Here is a 20725-nt window from a genome sequence, read left to right as displayed (position 1 = left end):
AACTAGATAGGGAAAATTCTTTGCATGGGTAAGTTGGGTAAAATACCTTTTTCTCATTATCATTTGTGTATGGAAACATTATAAACTAACTAGAGGTTGGTAATTAATGTTTCATTTGTCATCTAAAAATATATTATTCAACCTTAATATTGGTGGATATTTCACCAGTTTTCCAAAACTATGAGAATGACCCACTTACCCCTGAAATATAATTTAGGATATTAACAGTATGCTTCTGTAGTTTTAGAATTCAGTTTTAAATTTAGGTTAATTTCAATTGTAAATTATCTTTGCTTCCACTTGAATTTTATCATAAGCAATTTTAATGGCAATACAGTATAGAGCTTGGTATCTGAACCACTACTTCTTGAAATAGATTGCTCCTTGAGACAGTTATAAAATTTGGAAAAGATAAAAACCAATTGTATTGTTGCTTTGGGTTGCAAGTTCCTATGTTTATCTTCATTCAGAAAGCCACTTTTTAATTCAGTTATACCTGACATTTTTTACTCTGGGGTGAAGTTAACACAGTTTTGGGGATACATTTTAATGGAACATATCAAGTGTAGACACATATTTCAGAGCAGAATAGTGTTAATTTTAGCTTACTTGATAAAATAGTAATAAATAAAATTTTGCTGTCTTGCTAAGCAAAGACATGCTTTGTCTTCTGGACTGCCTCACAGGCACTAGCTCTTTGAGAATATGAAATCTGAATCTACATTCAAAATTCTTTAAAGAATTCTTTAAATTTTTTTTTTTTTTTTTTGTATTTCTCTGAAGCTGGAAACGGGGAGGCAGACAGACAGACTCCCGCATGCGCCCAACCGGGATCCACCCGGCACGCCCACCAGGGGGCCATCTCCAGTACCCAGGCTATCTTTTGCTCCAATGGAGCCTCGGCTGCAGGAGGGGAAGAGAGAGATAGAGAGGAAGGAGAGGGGGAGGGGCAGAGAAGCAGATAGGCGCCTCTCCTGTGTGCCCTGGCCGGGAATTGAACCCGGGACTTCCGCACGCCAGGCCGACGCTCTACCACTGAGCCAACCAGCCAGGGCCAAGAATTCTTTAAAATTTATATAAATATCTACTCAACAGGGTACCACAAGTTTTAGTTTGTCTACCTACTCAACTGCATACATGTTTAAGTGTGCCAAGTAATTGATTGACTTAAACATTTTCTTTTTCATTGATTTGAGTGTGCATGTGAGGAGGAGGAGGAAGTGGAGGAGGAGGAGGAGGAGGAGGAGGAGAGAGAGAGAGAGAGAGAGAGAAGCATCAACTCATTGTTCACTTAGTTGTGTACTCATTGATTGCTTGTTGTACATGCCCTAATCAGGTGTCGAACCCAAGACCTCTGGCACAGCTGGTTGAGTCTTTATCCATTGAGACACTTGACCCGGTCATTGATGGATTGTTTTTTTCTAGTGTACTTCTTTTCTCTAGAATTTCAAGTGATTAAAGATCTATGGAAAGTATTTTATTAAAGAAGTTTCTGTCCAGGATAATAGAAATAGGGAACAACTATAAACTAACTTAAAAGCTGAATTATAATATTAAATATGTGTGTGTGTGTGTGTGTGTGTGTGTGTGTTGCCCAAATTAAGTGTATATAAACATATTTTAGATGATGATTGTATAAGGAAATTCTCAGGGGTTGTTTTAGTTCAGAGAAGTCTTTTGGAAGTCTGGAGTTATTTTCGTAATAATTGAATTAGGTTTCATCCTTTTGGAGACTGCATATAGGGAGCCCTTGGTGTGATTAAGCTCTGTACTGGAGCAAAGTGACAGAGATGACAGTCCTTGAATTATTAAACAGTGGTTTAATATTTTTTTATTCAATGGGTGAATTCAGAGATGGGAAATCACTCTTTAAATAACTTTGGCTATTTTCAGCCAAGAAGCTCACTTTTGGGAATTTTAAGTTCCAAATATTCAGAATATACTTTATTCTTACTTGAGTTGTACAGAACATTTTGTCTTTTTCCTTTACCAAAAGTTCAAACTGGAATAGTTCACAAACCCCAGTTCTTATTGGTAGGTGACATTTTACTTCTTCTCTAGAACCCCAAATATTCTTGCATTGGGTCAATGAGACACATTTTATGGGCTTAAGCTTGTATTTGAGAACCTGATACCTTTTTGTTAGTTTCTCTGTCTCCTTAGTGGTTTTGCTTGGGACATTAATATTTTTCTCTTTAAAAGTTATTTTAGTTCTACCTACATAAACTATTCTGGGCATTTGTGTGTGTGTTGTGTGTGTGTGTGTGTGGAACTTACGTCATGATGAGAAATGACTTCAAGAATAAATTGTCCATGGAAACAACCCCAAATTCCTATGTGAGCAAAGCAGGTAAGAAAAATAAGTGAGGCCAGTCAGATTGGGACTAAGGAATTAACAGCCGATGACCTTTCTAAGGAAGGGAAGCTCATTCTTGGGGCCAGAGGAAGTTGAATTAAACCCTTTCCCTGAAGAAGCTAAAAATTCAATAAAATATACCTACAGGTAGGATATGGCCAATGGGGTTTTGAGCCAGGATTTTTTGTTTTGTTTTGTTTTGTTTTTCCTTTGCCAATCCAACTAGTAGTTTTACCAGTGAGAAAAAGCAAACCTCATGAAGAGGAAATAACTTGACTCCTTTGAAAGAAACAGCACTCAAGGTTTCTTTTCCGCAACTCCAGGTGTACCCAACTGCCTGTCATTTGTCCATCTCGTTCATTTCAAATCCTTGAGTGTTCCATGTATATTTTCCCCTGCGCTGACATTTAAATTCTTGAACTTTATCCTCTCCATTTCTTTTTCTGCCCTATTGGTTGTTTTTAATGATTCCCTTGCTATGGGTATCTTATTATGGATATGCTAGTTGGTGCAGTATGTAATATTCTCACTTCTTCCACATTCTGAAACTACTGAAAATTTTCTTTAAAGCTTAAAATTTAGAGCAAACATATTTCCTTTAGCTGTGAAATGATAAAACCATTAGTAATATGATATCTCCATGCCCTTGAGTCCCATATGTTCTCAAAGTTCTAAGATATCTTTAATCATAGTCAATAATAATTACAATTCAAGTAAATTCATTCTTAATATTTTAAACAGTTGTATTGGGCTTTACTATCAATCTTTATATATTTCTACCCAAAATTAAATTATATTATTAGCATTAGAAGAACAGACAAAAGTATAATTCACAATCATACTGCATCCTCTTTCATTGATATAAAAACTTAGTAGTATTAGATAAGAATACAGATCAAATACATATGCCTGGAATGAGAAATTCTTGGAGAGTAAGTGGAAAAACATAAAAAAGTAAATTGAGAAATTAAAAAATTAGATTTTTAAAACATCACTAATAAAAATGACAGGAGAAAAAACTACTTAAGGGAAATAGACATGCATACATTCTGAGAGAAAACAGGAAGAGGTAAAACATGGTGAGCTTATTTAGAGAGCAGCCTACAGCTCTGGATGCACATTGGAATCACCTGCGGAGCTTAAAAAAGAGCAACACTTAGTTCCACCTTACATCAATTGAATTAGATTCTCTGGGGTTAACCTGGGTATCAGTGTTTAGAGCTCTGCTAGTTCAAATATGCATCCAGATTTGAAAACCAATTGACTAGAGAAAAGCAGAGAAAAATAAGAGGAGCTAATGCAAGCTTAACTAGAGAAGTGACTTTCAAAATAATTTTTAAGTGCTAACGAGTGAGCCCATGTTAAGTCAAGAGACTATGCAAATACTTAAGAACAAGCTGGTATTTATTCTATATGTGTAAGCAGTTTTATATTTCAAATTCTTTATTTTCTACCATTAATTCTATTTGAAAATTGACTCAGCTGTTGTTATGACATATTTTGCAAACTAACAGTACAAACAATTGTGCACACTCAGAAATAATAATCCATAAAATTCAATTTTAAAATCAGAGCTACGCCCTTTTAAAATTTTGTGCCTTACCAATTGCTCTTTCGAAATTTTCTTAAATAATCAAATAAGAGTGTCCACTAAAAGATACTCTTTGAATGATCAGGTCATCCAGCTGGAAACAAAACATTAATTTCTCATTTTTGAAACTGTAATTATGGCAGCTTAGAGAAAAGGCAGATCTACAAACCAACAAATATCTATTTTCTTATTTAATAAATTTATTATTACTAGTTAACAACATTATACAGGTTTTAAGTGCACAGTTTCATAGCACATCATTTGTAAGCTCTGTGGTTCATCACCCCAAGTCAAGTCTTTATCCATTAACAGTTATCCCTCCTGTACCCTCTTCTCCCTCTTCCACTCCCACTACTCTACCCCGGGCAATCACCACACTGTTGTCCATGTCCATGAGATTTTTCTCTTTTTTGCTCAATCTTTTATTCCCCTCATGCAGCCTCCCAACCTCCCCTGACAGCTGTCAGCCTGCTCTCTGTCTTTGAGTCTGTCTCTATTTTGTTTGTTAGTTCATTTTTTTCATTGGATTCCACATATGAATGAAATCATGTGGAGTTTGTCTTCCTCTGACTTGCTTATTTCACTTACCATGACGCTCTCCAGGTCCACCTATGTTGTCTCAAAGGGTAAGATTTTCTTCTTTTTTATGGCTGAGTACTATTCCAATGTGTAAATGTACCACAGCTGATTAACCCCCTCACCTACTAATGGACGCTCGGGATACTTCCAAATCTCGGCTACTGTAAATAACACTGCTGTGTGCATAGTGGTGCACATATTCTTTTGAATTAGTGTTTTGGGTTTCTTTGGGTATATTCTCAGAAGTGGGAAGGTTGGGTCACAAAGCAATTTTATTTTTAATTTTTTGGAGTAACTTTACACTGCTTTTCATATTGACTACACCAATCTACATTCCCACCAAAGGTACACAAGGGTTCCCTTTTCTTAACATGTTTGTCAAAACTTAATTTGCCAAAACATTTGTTGATTTATTAATAATGGCCATTCTGGCAGGTGGGAGATGATATATCATTGTGGTTTAAATTTGTTTCTCTCTGATGATTAGTAACATTGACCATTTTTTCATATATTTATTGGCCATCTGTGTGTTCTCTTTGGAGAAGTGTCTATTGAGGTCCTTCGCCCACTTTTTAAAATTGGATTGTTGCTGTTTTGGAGCTTTTGTCATTTCATATGAATTTTGTAATATTTGTTCTAGTTCTGTGAAATATGCCATTGCTATCTTGATAGGAATTGGGTTGAATTTCTAGATTGCTTTGGGTTGGGTAGTATGGACATTTTAGCAATGTTAATTCTTTCTATCCATAAATACAGTATATGTTTTCACTTATTTGTGCCTTATTCAATTTATTTTTTCAGTGTCTTATAATTTTCAAAGTACAGGTCTGTTACATCCTTGGTTAAATTTATTCCAGGTATTTTATCTATCTATCTATCTATCTATCTATCTATCTATCTATCTATCTATCTATCTATTTGAGCAGTTGTGAATGGGATTGTTTTCTTAGTTCCTCCTGATAGATCATTATTGGTGTATAAAAATGCAACTGGTTTCTGGATTCTTTTTCTATCCTCCTACTTTACTGAATCCATTTATCAGTTCTAGTGGTTTTTTGGTGAAATGTTTATAGTGTTCTCTATATGAAGTATCATGTCATCTGCAAATAATGTCACTTTTACTTCTTCCTTTCCAATTTGGATGTTTCTTATTCCTTTTTCTTTTCTGATTGTTGTAGCTAAGACTTTCAGTACTGTATTGAATAAGAGTGGTAAAATCAGACATCCTTTTTTCCTGATTTTAAGAAAAATATTTGTAACTTTTGCCCATTGGGTATAATTTTGGTTGTGTGCTTGTTACATATGACCTTTATTAGTTGAGGTATGTTTCCTCTATTCCTATTTTGCTGAGAGTTTCTATCTTAAATGGGTTTGAATTTTATCAAATGCCTCTTCTATATCTTTGATATGATTATTTAGTTATTATACTTTATTTTGTTTATGTGGTATATGAAATTTATTGATCTGCAGATATTGTACCAACCTTGCATCCCTGGAATAAATCCCGCTTGATAATTGTGTATGATCTTTTTAATATATTACTGGAGCTAGCCAATGAATTACTTAAAGCCAGAGTGCATTTAAAATGTATTTTCAGAAAGTGGTATTTCTGAGAAAGAAATGAATTAATCTAATAGCCAAGTGGAATTAATAATGAATTGCATTTCTTAAAAGGAATTCCATTACCAAGGAGCTTTTTCAACACTTTAAGGAGACACATTTGTTGAGTTAACACCCCTGTTGTGTTTCTCTGTTGGATTCCCACAGTCCTTTCCACAGTTGGGGATGATACAGTGATAGCCTTTAATAAAAGAATCCTCTTTGTCCTTCTGAGCAGAGTATATTATAAAGTCTTTTCTCTAGAGAAACATTCTTTACTATTTCTGCTTAAGTATGCTTTCTTCACAACTTCTACCATTCTGTCAACCTGGTCAGTAAAATTATCACTATGTAGAAAAAGTCTGTTAAATCTCAGGATGAGAATATCCATATTTTGAAGCAGGACTCGGGTACATAAGGAATACAGTATTATGTTTGAGGCTATGTTTATGATAAATGTCTGTGAAACAGTGGGATTGCATCATTTACTTTAAAAAATTACTTCTAACTTTTATACATAAAGTACTTAATAGTCTGCAATAAAAATATAAATGACAAACCAGAAAAATATTAATAATAATGTTTCTTGACATTCTTTGGACAGAGAAAAAAATGTTTTTTGATAAAAGGGTCATCTTAAATTATTCAGTCAGTATAAACAACAACAACAAAAAATTATTGTTGATATAGCCAACATGTCACCAACATGGTGACAACTGTGAGAGCTAACTTGCTTCTTTGGAGAAAAGCATTCTAATTTGTTATTCAAAAGCATTTAGTATATTTTGAAAAGAAAAAGGGTAATGCTTAAGAGTAAATAAAAAGTGGCAGAGCACATCTAAATCATGATGCAGATCTCTATGCAAATTAACACGCATAGAGATGTTAAGATACACCACTAAAGCCACAATAATGACTTCTCTCTTACGCATTTGTTAAGACATGTTGTTTTCTTGGTGTCTTAAAATTATCCTGACTCACAGTAAGACCCATTTCTTTTTTTTTAAATAAAGTTTTATTTATTCATTATAGAGAGGGGAGAGAGAGAGAGAGAAAGAGAAAGAGAGAGAGAGAGAGAGAGAAGGGGGAGGAGCAGAAAGCATCAACTCCGATATGTGCCTTGACCAGGCAAGCCCAGAGTTTTGAACCAGCAACCTCAGCGTTTCCAGGTTGACGCTTTATCCACTGTGCCACCACAGGTCAGGCCAAGACCCATTTCTTTAAAATATCAATTAAAGGCAATAGAGTGGTGCCACGTGTCAGACAACAATCCATGAGTTCAAATTGATCACAAAATAATACAGCTTTTCTACCAATTCATATTCTTCAGAAAAGCTAAATTTGAGGAATTTTATGCATGACAAAATATTTTTATTTGTTTTCTTAATTTCTTCCTGAATAAAAAATATGAAGACTAAATATTTAAGACAAAACAAGAGAATTTGATGTGGGAACTCTTTGTACTTGCCACTTTTTTTTTGTAACTCCGGAACTGCTATAAATATAAATTACATTATTTATTTTTTCTAAAATTGGGGCACTTAAAAAATGACTAGATCTAATGCCCTGTTTTATACAGGCAGTTTTATCAAAATCCTGAATTATCCATGTCCTTGATTAGCTAGTTTAGGTGGCAGAGCTGGAACATTGTAGAAATGCCACAAATTCTGGTTCTGTTCTTTCTAGCATCCTCTCCCTTCAGCTCTTCTTACATTTCTCCTCATGATTTCTGTTCTCTCTGCCAGGGTCTTATTTGCTAGATCCTCTGTCCTGGGAAGGGGCAAGACAAAGAAGCGAGAATCTTGGCTCTCATTAGCAGCTTGGTTGCTGCAATCCTCATCTGGGTAAAATAAAATTTGCCTCATGTAATTTTATTTTACTTATAGCATTCTGACTCTCTGTTTGCCTCAAAACAACAGCACTGAACAGCATCCCTCCTGCCTTTCCATGCAAAGACCTTCCACCTTGCGTTGCTGCTCAGTTGAGTGGCATGACGGACACCTAGATCTGGGCAATACACTCAGGTTCTTGCTCGATTTTGGTGCCAATGATATGTTCAATGGCTGACAGAAAAACACAAACCCTCTGGGTATGGAATTCAGATCCTAGAAAAAATATATTTGTGTCTATTATTTACTTCAAAGGCTCTATTTTGGGGCAATTTAACTGAGTCACTTTTCACATTCCACTGAACACTACACTTAAAGTTTTGTCAGTTTAAAAAATACCTGCTATTTGGATAGAACTTCTCAGATGAGAAGATTTCCAATACTACAATTTCATGAAGAAATTATGTATCAGAAGTGACTATCTAGAGCTCAAAAGAATTCGAGGAATAGTTCTTTTCAGCAACCAACTTTCCAACTGTACCCTACTCAAAGCATTCATAATATTGATTCATCCAAAAACATAGTTTAAATTTAAAACTAGCAAACTCTTAGTGAACTAAAGTATTCTGAATATGAAGACAGCCTCTGATAGATTTAGCACAGCCTAACTCAGTTACATGATTAGTCAGTATTCAGTGATTCTTTTTGCTCAGAGTACAAGGCCTTGCCCTCAGATAACTCTCTTCCAGAAGGAATTATTATTGGAGTCTACCTGGTACAGACTTCTAGAGTCTGGACGCTGGACTAGAATTTTAGAGATAAAGGACACACTACAAATGAGCCAATCACTTTCCTCTTCCTCTCTTTTATAAATGTGGACACTGAACACTGAAGATGTTGAGTGTTCAATATGTCGCAGCAAGTGGTGGCAGAGACAAATCTAGGATACAGGTTATCTAAAGTACAAGTTTCATTTTTTTTTTCTGTTTTCCTCTCTCTCTCTTATCTTATCATTACATTTCATTTCTAAGAAGAGGGGATAGAGAATGCTTTTTTTATTATGTTACACTGTCACCGCCTCAGGGTAATCAGGTTCTACAGAGCTATAACCATCTATTTGTGGGGCGTGCTTGGTAGAGCAGGCTCCTCAGGAGGCTGGGCTCTGGCTGGCGAAGATCCACCAGACAGCCCACCTTCATTCCACCTCCACATGCCTGTGTTCTAGTGAAGGAGCTTACCCCAGCACTGATCTGAAGTCCATGGGTATAGCCTCTTTGTTCCAGGCTACATACAACTCAATCCTCTATATTTTAAACCTCAAAGGAGTGCAGGAAAAAAGTAAAGTAAGCACCACTATCTTGAAGCAACCCAGGTTGCACCTAAGGTTGCCAAGTGAAGAAAGGCAACTGACTCAACACTCAGTTGTGAAAACAGTGCACTGTCATTTTGATTACAGTCAGTAAACAGTCTGTGGTTGCCTGGAAAGAAATGGCCTAAAGTACATGGCACCAGCAAACAGTCGGAGAAATTAGGCCTAGGACAACATAGAGGACCGTTATGACTGAAGCAAAACTGAAGTTATGGTAGGAAGACAGATCAAGAATTGATTATGGGCCTGAGGATGCTGTTTGCTTTCTATTTGTCATGATGCCATTTTATTCCAAAATAGAAAGTTTCCTTTAAGTCTATTGTATTCAGATCAAAATGTGGTTTCTGCTTCACAAATACTCTGTGTATGCATACACTCACAAAGACGTTTGTCTATGGACAAAGTACCTTTTTCACTATAGTGTTTCTTGATCCAAAATCTTATTACTTAAGGACAAAAACAACAATCTGACCAAAAAAAATTATTGATCCAGAGCTGCTTTCTCTTTTAGAGCATACCAGAATAAGGGATGTCTTAATCCCCTTTCCTTAATTCATGCATTATTTTACAGGTTTGTTCAAATGAAGGAGAGAGAAGGAGTAGGAGAAAGGTATATAATGGACTAGCACTATTCAATAGGAATCTGAGATCAACATAGGTACTTGACATTTCTGGATGTTAACTTGAAAAAAAAAGACAAAAAACCCCCAAGCAACATTAATGCTATATTTTATTTAAGTCGATATATCCAAAATATTACCATTTAAAAATTTTTCACTAACAACATTACAACATTTCAAGTGTTCAACTCCTACATGTGGCCAGTGGCTCCCACATTGCACAGGGCATTTGTAGAATTCATTTTAAGTGGTTGTAGTCAACAAATATCTTATAATGTTCTGCTTACTTTGAGGCTTATATTCTACCCAGGAGAGACAGAAAATGAATAATAAACAGAAATAAACAAATTATAGAGTACATAATATAAGGATAAGTACTTGGGAAACAATAGAGTGGGTTAAGAGCCTGGAGGGGAAGACAGTAGGTCTCTTGAGAAGGTCAACTTTTGGCCAACACTTGAAGGAGGTGAGAAAGTTGGGTGTTCAGTATCTAGAAGAAGAGCTCTTGAAAGGCAACAGTATGTATGTACCTGGCAGGCACAGAGGACAGCCACAAGCCAGTTCGGCTACAGAGCAGTGAGAGACAGAGAATAGGAAGAGATAGATTCAGCTTGGTAACTGGAAAACCATAACATAGACTTTATAGGCAACTGCAAGGAGTTTGGCCTTATTTCTGGGTAGCTTCTAGAGGCTTCTGAGTAGAGGAAAAACACAATTTGATTTCTATTTTTCCCAAATCACTCTGACTGCTAGGTAAAAATAGGCTATATGAGAGTCAGGCTGGAAGGGAGACAGTTAGGAAGCTATTGCAGGCTTCTGTGAATTACTGCCATAAATCATTTCAGGGTTCCGGGTTTGGAGGAACAAATGGGGCAGGAGACACTGTGATGGCCATTTTTGAGAAATCATACAAATGAGACTTGTACATATGTTTCTAACTTCAGAGAACATTTAATTCGGGATTCTATAAGCCAGTCATTGTCCAAGTGTGATTCTGGGGCCAGCAGCATCAGTAGTGTCTATGTGCTTGTTAGAAACGCAAATTTTGGGGCCACATTGTATCTACTGAATTGACAACTCTGCGATGGAGCCCAGCAAGCTATGTTTTAACAAAAAGTCTCCAGGTGATTCTGATGGTAAATTTTAAGGACCACTGCTTAAAAACTCAAATGGTGAAATTAGAGGGCCTAAAGAATCATTCCAATTTTAAAATACTGGACTTTCAAGTTCCAACTTTAACACTTATTTTCATTAGAAAGTTAAGTATAGTCCTTTGAGGAAAATGTTTATTTATAAGGAACATGGACTCATGCTTAAGAACAAATAAACCTTTAAAATCACACATTTAGAATAATTTGATTTCTATTTATTGTATACCACCTCTTACAAAAAAATAGGATAAAGTGGGACATTTTTAAAAAATCATTGCACAGCAGAAAGTTGAAGACAGGGAAAATGTAGACAGTGTAGATGATTAATCTGTTAAAGACTGCGGATTAATGAAGTTACTCTTTTAGAACATATATTTGGTTCTGAGCCTCCTGGGGGTCACATTTTTAGAGTAAAGGCAGGGATGAATTTTATACAACTCAAAGAAATAAATTCCAGATTGTAAATTAACATGACCACCATGAAGCTTTTTGGTGGCCACATTTGATGGAAGAGAATGTCTATGCACCCAGAGGCACAGATAAATGGTTGGCTTCCTAGACAGACTTCCAGTATTTCACTGCATAATTTCTTGGTAGTTTAGCCATTAGAAGTTATCTCCCAAATAAAGGCTTCAACCCCGATGAGCGTCTGGTCAGGTAAGATTATTTCAGACACTGAAGAGCCAACCAGCGCTCCCACCCAGGCCGCCCCTTCCCCTGGGGAGCCGCTGCCAGGGACCTGCTGGGGAGTCTGGGAGTTCCTCGGTGAGCAGCTTGGCATGTTTCAGCCATTGCACAAATTGCTGAATCCCCAGAGTTTTACAGCCTAATGAATGTCAGAAATGGTTTTGATCTGAAAAGATCTGAAGCAAGTACATCATGTTGTCAGCATAACAGGAGATAAAATGGATTGCAAGGGAAGAAAATAGCATACCGGTAATTGGCTCAAAATAATAAAGGATAAGCTAAAGAGATAAAATGACGGAGCTGGAGTAAAAAACAAACAAACAAACAGTGGAAGCTAGCATGTCGTAGAGTAAATACATTGTCAGGATAAAGTTAAATAACACAAAATATAAGTAATTAAATTCATATCTAAAAAATCGATTGTTAATATTAGTATTACAGTTAATAACATTAAAAGTGAAAATAAAATGGGTCAAGAAAAATAAAATTAAAGCAACTTTGTCCAAGGTTCCTTTAGTGACACCTGCCCTTCTCAGAGAAGCCTCTGTCCTTGTTCTTTGAGCTCTCGCGTCCTCATTTGCGACAGAAATGTCCTCTTCATTTCCAAAATGCTGAAATTCTATTAAGGTAATTACAAAAGCAGCCTGTCCATTTTGGGGGGTGTTGGGCAGATAAAATATATTATGCTCACTTTGTTAAAAATAGCGCTGCCCACGAGAGGCCCTCGCCCAGGTGATATTAATGAGTGTTGAGAATCCTTGTAGCCTGGGGCTTGGTTTTGGGATTAAGCCTTTCCCACCCTTTCTGATGTGGGGCAGTACAATCCAATCATGCCTCAGAGAAGTGACTTTGTATTAGAGACTTCCCTATTTTGTATATTGGATTAAAGGTTTTGAATCTACACTATAAAATAGGGGCAGAAAGGGAGCTTGAGCTCTTGGTTCCTGAGATGATTAGCATGAGAGAGCAGAGGGAGCAGAGCAGAGAGCGGAAAGAGGCCATGTGGCCAGGAGAAGCAGCCAAGATGGCAGAGTGCTGAGTGAGATGCCAGTTTGTGCAGTTTGTATGTGGGATAAGTGATAGATACATGAATTCCAAACTGCCCTCTTGATGTTCCGCTTATCTGTCAGACCTCACCCTTACTGGACTATTGACCCTGAGACAGAGGAATTCCAAAAAGCTGAGAAGCCGCCCCAAGGAGGGCCTCCGGACACACCAGGACTTTTGATTCAACACCCACATGCTCGAAGCCCCCCAAGGAGGAGCATTCCGGACATACCAGGACTTTTGCCTCAGTATCCCCTCAGGCTCTCCCAAACACTACATAACTCGCCCCTAGTCTGTAACCGGTGCTCTTCTCCCCCAGGAGAAGTGCCCGGCAGGGTTCCTTTCTTCCTTTCAATAAAGCCTGTTACTCTGGTCTTTCGGACTCCCATGGATTCCAACAATAAGGAAGGAGATGGGGAACTGAGGAGAATAAGTCTGGTGAGCTAGAAACCTTTGATTCTAGGAAACTCGGATAAGTCAGTAGCTTTGTGAGCACTGAATGTGAGTGGGTTTTGGAGCCCAGTGTGTGTTTTTACTTGCCCGCCGGGTGCAAGCTAGGATTAAAGACTATGGTCCACCAGTTTGTGGCTCCGTTGTTTCTTTACCGACTGACCGAATCCAATGCGAACCTGCATGAGCCGGGCTGCTGTGATTCTGGCCCTGGCCCTGCCTGCTGGCTTTACAGGGGGGAATCTTCATTTCCAACACTTGTATTAGATCATCTGAAAGTAAAGTTTCTGAACCATCTTAACCCCTCACCTTCTTAATGGGATTGGTTGAGTGTAACTAATGTTAGCCATCAGTGGAAGACTTATTTGATTAAATGTTGTATGGGTTTTCCATAAAATTAAATTTAAGGCGTCTGTAAAGGATTGTTATGTAATGTCCCTTACGCTATGTCCTAAGCAAAATTTCTTTCTTCAGTTTAATTTCTGGAGAAAGCTTGTTTTCTTTTATATAGCCTTTAAGAATTGTTTTTGTTTTGTTTTCTTAAAATAGAATAAAATAAAATCCTAAGTTCCAGTGTGCTTCCACTTTTTCTTCCTAACTGGGAACATTAGAGCTAAATTCCAGCCTCAATTGTGTAAGCACCCATCTCATATTTCTAATAATTTATATTCTTCTTCAGAGCAGTCTTCCCACATTGTAATCCATGGACCATCTGCACCAGATTTATTTAGGGGGCTTGTTAAAATGCAGATTCCTGGAACTTCCCTCAGACCAACTTTTTCAGAATCTAGAGATTAAACCCAGAAATCTTATTCTTTAACAAATAGCCCAAGTGAAGCTCAGAACTGCTTTAAAAAATCCTGATTGTCTCTTAACTCAATTAGTTCCATTTTATGTTGTAGTTAATCTGTAAGCCATGGTCTGCTTTTAAAGACGAGTGAGCAAGCGATCCTATTAAGACATAATGCACCTTAAAGTATGAGGCCTAAATTGGAGCATGAGGCCATGTGCAGAAATCGCAGCTATCTCCCATAGATTCTTGGAAGTGCAAAAACGATCTCTCCCATTTGGTGCCCAGGCCATGAGGTGCATTTTTCTGATGTGCAAATCAGTGGTTTTCAGTGGGCAGGAAGAAGAGCGAGAGCGTGAGCAGGTCAGAAGCTTCTAGGATGCTTCTCCAGCTCCACTCTCCTGGGCCTCCTCATCTTCTCAGTGCTCTTTGACACTGAGCCTTCCTTACCTCATCCCTCTCCGTGTCTCCTCAAAGATTTTAGAAATATATCAAAATTAACATTTTTATTATTTAACGTTATGCTCATTGCCTATGTCAGCTTGGAGTCCACGATATTTAAAACCCTCCTTATGACAGCGGACAATCTGACTTTGAGGGATGGGTATGCAACATAATTGATCGACAAGATAACCTGGACATGTTTTCTTTGATCATATGTACCCTGATTTATTGATGTCACCCCATTAAAATTAATAAAAATTAAAACAAACAAACAAACAAAAAACCCAGCTACTTATGTGTTCTGAAGAAAAGGGAAGTCACGTTTATTATGCTTGTGGCTGTAAAGAAGAGGGAACTAACATTTTGTTGACAGGTTATACATTTTTAATAATTTAATGCTCTAAGCTCTGACTCATGGGTCTGCTTGATGAGTATTTTTACTATTATTGCCATTTTATAGAACATAATGAGGTCTTGGCCGGTTGGCTCAGTAGTAGAGCATCAGCCCAGTATGTAGATGTCTCAGGTTTGATTCCTGGTCAGGGAACACAGGAGAAGCACCCATCTGCTTCTTTACCCCTCCCGCTTCCCCTCTCTTGTACTCTCTTTGTTCTCCTTCCACAGCCATGGCTTGATTGGCTCGAGCACATCAGCCAGGTGCTGAGGATGACTCCGTGGAGCCTCTGCCTCAGGTGTTAAAACTAGCCGAGTTGCAAGCATGGCCTCAGATGGGCAGAGCATTGGCCCTAGACGAGGGGGTGGGGGTGGAGTAGGTGGGGTAGGGGGTGCCAGGTGGATCCCGGTCAGGATACATGCAGGAGTGTGTCTCTCTATCTCCCCTCCTTTCACTTGGAAAAGAAGAAAAATATATTGTTGGGCAGATGAAATGTATTATGCTCACTTTGTTAGAGGCCGTCGCCCAGGTGATATTAATGTGTGTTGGGGGCAGGCAGGATTGTTGTAGCCTGGGGCTTGGTTTTGGGATTAAGCCTTTCCTACCCTTTTTTGATGTGGGGTGGTACAATCCAGTCATGCCTCAGAGAAGTGACTTTGTATTGGAGACTTCCCTGTTTTGTATATTGGATTAAGGGTTTGGATTTCTACACTATAAAATAGGGGCAGAAAGGGAGCTGGCTCTTGGTTCCTGGGATGATTAGCATGAGAGAGCAGAGGAGAGCAGAGAAAGGCCACGTGGAGGAGGCCAGGAGAAGCAGCCAAGATGGCGGAGTGCTGAGGGAGTTGCCAGTTTGTGTAGAGTTTGTATTTGGGATAAGGAAGGAGATGGGGAACAGAGGTGAATAAGTCTGGTGAGCTAGAAACCTTGGATTCTAGGAAACTCGGATAAGTCAGTGGCTTTGTGAGCACTGAATGTGACTGGGTTTTGGAGCCCAGTATGTATTTTTACTTGCCCGCCGGGTGCAAGCTAGAATTAAAGACTATGGCCCATCAGTTTTTGGCTCCTTTGTTTCTTTACCGACTGTCCGAATCCAATGTGAACCTGCATGGGCCGGGCTACTGTGATGGTGGCCCTAGCCTCGGCTTCTGGCTTTACATATATAAATAAAATAACATAATGATAATAACTATGATATTACTATTCCTATTATTGCTACCTCCCATACTACTAAAACCTCCAGCTTTTATGGAAAATCTACTTATACCAGGATGTGTGCAAATGGCCTTACATGGTGTGTATGTACATGTGTGTTTGTGTGTATAATCTCATTTAATTCTAACACCAACTCTGTTTTACTGGGTATTGTAATCCCCATCAAGAGATGGGAAACTAATAATTAGATCAGTTAGGTAACATGTTCAATACCACATTGCCAGTGACATTGTGTCATTATAAAGTGAAAGGTAAGGGAGGAAAAGCAGGGCCAGATCATAAAGGCACTTGCACACTTTGTTAAAGTGGCTATAAATCATTGAGAGACATTGATAGAGTTTTAATAATGGTAGGATACTGTTTTAGAAAAATTACTCTGATGACAGATTCAAGAAAAGATCAGTGGCTTAGAAGTGAGTTCTCATCAGGAATCAAACATTTTTAAGAAGTATGTATAAAATTTGAAAAGTGAAATTTAATGTTTGTCATAGTAAATTATAAAAGGAGATTATGAGAATCCAGCCCAGTTAGGCTTACAGGCATTGTATAAGTGAATTAAAATAAATATTGCTTTACACAGAAATTGTTGATTTTAAAATTACATATATTCTGCTTTGAAATAGTTATCAGTTTAACTGGGCTAAGCCATTGCTAATGGTTATAGCTGACAGGAATATAACATCAGATAAGTATACTTAGATTAATACTATGCCTTGGTTTAGTATGCTGGTTTTCCACCTCTGCTTATCTAAAATTTACCCTTTGAAGCCACTGAATAAAGTTTACAGGTCTTACCTTACGCATCCTATCAGATAGTTTTAAGTAGAGAGGAAAAAGAGCTGTAAAGGAACTAAAACACTGACCCACGATGCCAGTGCCAACCACATGCTCCACCAGTCTGCTCCTTTGGTCTTTCTGGCATTTGGAGAAATGAAAAAGGGAAGTAAAGGGGAGGAGAAGGGGGAAGTAGGAGTGGTGAACAGAAAGACACTCTGGAACTCTAGTATGCCTTCAGAAAGAGTACTTCTCTCACGGCTGCCAAAGAAAGGAGAGTCCCTCACTGTAGGGTCCTGACGGGGGTTCCTGGCCTCATCCTTCCTTGAGCACAAAAGGGCACACTGTTTTCAGGGATCAAACAACTTGCTTTGCACCAATCTTAGTTTCTTGATCTAGGGCTTTAAGTAAACAAAGTCTCAAAGCCCAGAGCCAAAGTCAGAACACCCACTTTAGCCTGACTGCCCAAGGAGCTGGACTGACTTCACCTCTGTTCCCTTTCTACACAGATCATGGACCAGCAATGCACACACCAAACCACATCAGAGTTCGTCAGGAATGAGATATCCGTCAAGGATTTCTGGCAGAGTGGATTACTGGAAAAAAAATACAGAATCTCTTCTAGGTATAGTGTAAAAACAAATGAGATAATTCCCAGAAGTGGCCTGGAGCTTTTCCGGAAAAAGGTGCTGTGACTATCTAAGGTATAAACTACCAGTGGGTTTCAATTTGTATTTGTGGAAAGGAAATACAAATCTCTATTAGCTAACAAAGACAGTTATATCAGGACAGAAAAGACAGAACAATGATTTCCTCCCTCTTTGCTAGTTTATTCCTCCAAATAGGCAAACACACAGAGATGCGCAGAGGTGACCTCGGGGAATGGAACGATGCCAGGGGCTACTGATGTAAGAAAGAGACAGATCCAGCTTTTCATTTCCTTTTCTTTTAAGAGAAACATTCATCCTTTGTATTTAGTAGATAACCCAGGATCATATTTACTTGAATTTTATTATTTTTATTTGGCAACTGGATCCATAGCTCACTGATTTGCATGGAGTGAAAGATATACAAATACATGGTTAGTATTTGGTTAGAAGTTGGCTTCTGGATTGGTCAAGTTTTTGAACATAACAACGAGTATTATTTGTTTGTGTATCAGCTGCCAGTAACTAGAAAAGCTGTCTAAAATTGTCTCAGTCAGGAAGAATGTTTATTGAATGTAACAAGCAGTGCAGAGGTTGTCTGGGTCCAAGAGCTGAGTGAACCACCAGGAGCCTGGGGGTAGATCTGTCTCTGTGGTCTGCCACCCTCAGTGTGTCAGCTTTGCACTCAGAATGCCATTCCTTCTGATTGCAAGTTGACTGGAGTGGTACCATGTATTATATCCCAATAAGGTCCAGAGAAGAGAGAATTTTTTCTCCTTGGTCTTTTACATAGAAGTGAAGAAACCTTTTACAGACACCAACCTAGTGGACTTCTCACCTTCTGTTGTCCAGAATTAGACCCCATGTCTACTACTTAACCAATGACTAGCAGGGGACTTGGAGGAGGTATCTGGACTGGAGTGAATATCGAGGAGTTGAACAATTTCTGTTTGCAGAAATAAAAGAGAAAAATTCAAGAGCCAATAAAACCAATGCTGCTGATTTGTCTATTACACAGTTAGCTTAATTGTGGTTATTATTTAGCAGGCGTCTCTCTGAGCTTATAGCTATTTGGTAAGAACAAAGTCATGGGGAACTTCACCGCCTAGGAGCTAATTATTTCTGAGATAAAAATTGTTCTGAAGAGAGATGAGCTCATGCTTTCATACAGCTATTTTTTCCAGGGGCATGACATTGATTCCAGGTAGAGAAAGGCAGACATAATTTCTCTTATTAAACAATTAGCAAGTCAGTAAATAACATTTATGTGCAGACAATCATGTGTTTAGCTAATAAGAAAAGAACAATTGTAGCAGAAGTCTAGATTTCACTTGGTCATGGTATAGTGATATCTTTGCTATACTTATTTTCTCATAGGTTTATTCAAACCAGTAGTAATGCTGATTTTTTTGACACCATTATGACAGCAAGAATTACATGATAGAAGAAACTAGCCTAGGCTTTTAATTTACCTCTAAGTAATTCCAAAGTAATTCACATACATGTGAACATGTATCTATTAGATATGGATTTTATTTTTGTTTTTAATTCATTCCTGTTTGTTTTATCCTCTCCATTAAAATGAAGGTAAGGACTATATTGCTATATTTCTTAGGTTGCATCACCCCATTCATAACATGGAGCTCTATACACAGTAACCTCCCAATAAAGTAGCTGACTTAGTCTTATTGCATCGCAGTAAACATAAACTAAAAATTCCATCTTGTAGGCTTGTGGCCCGGGCTATTCCCTGAACCAACTGGATTCAAATCCTAGCTCCTTGACTTAATTACTCTGATAACTGCCATAAGTTAGCTAACCAACCTGCACTTAGGTTTTTTGATCTGTAAAATGAGGTTAATAATAATACCAACCTCATAAGATTATAAGGGTGATTAAATTAATATGCATTCTTATATGACAGAGTGTCTGAGGTATAATTATCACACAACAGTTTATTATTTAATCCTCATAGCCACCTATTTAGATAGGTACATCATCCAGGTATTATTTCAAAACTCTTTCAAAATATAGAAAATATTATTTAATTTGCTCTGGAGAATGTTCAGTGGCTACCATAATGGGCTGAGTGCTCTCTGAATGCTTTCAATAATATATTATGCTCTTGGTCACATATGTTGCCTGAGAATATATGGCAAATACTAATACCTGACAGCCACTAACCCAAAATGAAAATTCCATTTGAAATAATTAATAACTTTCTTCAGTAGGATGGTAATTAATTGGTCCATCCTGTCTTTTAGATTATGTCCTTCCTATAATAATATCTTTTGTTAATCCCATGAAAACACAGCCTCAGGAATGGACCTAGTCTTTTTCCAGCAACTCACTCTGTTGTCATCAAGAACATTGTGGAATTTTTTTTCTTGATCTTTCAAGTTCTGTGACACAGAACAACTTTCCATCCTTGAAGATGGCAAATTTATAGCTTCTGACATAATTATGTTTCCATGGTAATAGACTAGAACTAATTGATTGTTTGTTACATAATTGTAAAAACCACTAGAGAAAGAAAGAGAGAGAGAGAGAGAGAGACTATTGATACTAATTGGTTGTAGACCAATGCAATTTGCCAAACTGCAATTCAGGAAAATTTGGCAAGATGAGAATTTACAGTCTATATGACTAATGAAAAAAACACAAAGTTTGGTCTTTGCCTCAGTTATTCTGTAGTATATCAGAAATGTTTACTATATCCCTTTTTTCCAAATTCTGATTCATTAACAAATATGGCGTGATATAGTTTCAGAAGCTGATGCTGGCATCAAAGCATACAGATATGTGAGCCTGAGAAATTTAAATTGAATATATAAATCTATTTTTTGTAGCTACTTATATATAGCTTGGGTCTTTAAAGTTAAATCACACAATAGTAGGATTCAAGTTCAAAATGTCAAGTATAATCTGAAAAGTCAGTCAAGAATAGAACGTGTGGAAAATGCTTTGCTGCAGAGCAAGTATTTGTATTTGCCAGTATACATTTCAGTGAAGATACTTAGTGTAAGGCCAGTATCTATAGCCACCATTACAGCAGCCTGGCCCATGCAGGTTCGCATTGGATTCGGACAGTTGGTAAAGAAACAATGGAGCCAAAAACTGGTGGGCCATTAGCTTTAATCCTAGCTTGCACCCAGCGGGTAAGTAAAAACACACACTGGGCTC

The 20725-nt window shown here is 37.7% G+C and overlaps 1 protein-coding gene across 5 annotated transcripts in view; it reads left to right on the top strand.

Annotated features, from left to right (window-relative positions):
* LOC136378242 (sodium channel protein type 3 subunit alpha) overlaps positions 1–20725 on the top strand; it is a 144796-nt gene that overhangs the window by 3607 nt on the left and 120464 nt on the right. For all 5 annotated transcript variants that reach the window (XM_066344863.1, XM_066344867.1, XM_066344861.1 and 2 more), the window contains exon 2: positions 17405–17599. The gene's annotated coding sequence lies outside the window, so the exon portion shown is untranslated. The remainder of the gene's footprint in view (positions 1–17404; positions 17600–20725) is intronic.

This window comes from Saccopteryx leptura, chromosome 7, assembly GCF_036850995.1.
Source record: "Saccopteryx leptura isolate mSacLep1 chromosome 7, mSacLep1_pri_phased_curated, whole genome shotgun sequence".
Taxonomy (NCBI): Eukaryota; Metazoa; Chordata; class Mammalia; order Chiroptera; family Emballonuridae; genus Saccopteryx; species Saccopteryx leptura.
The sequence above is the reverse complement of the archived record's forward strand: the minus strand, read 5'-3'. Positions and strand labels throughout refer to the sequence as shown.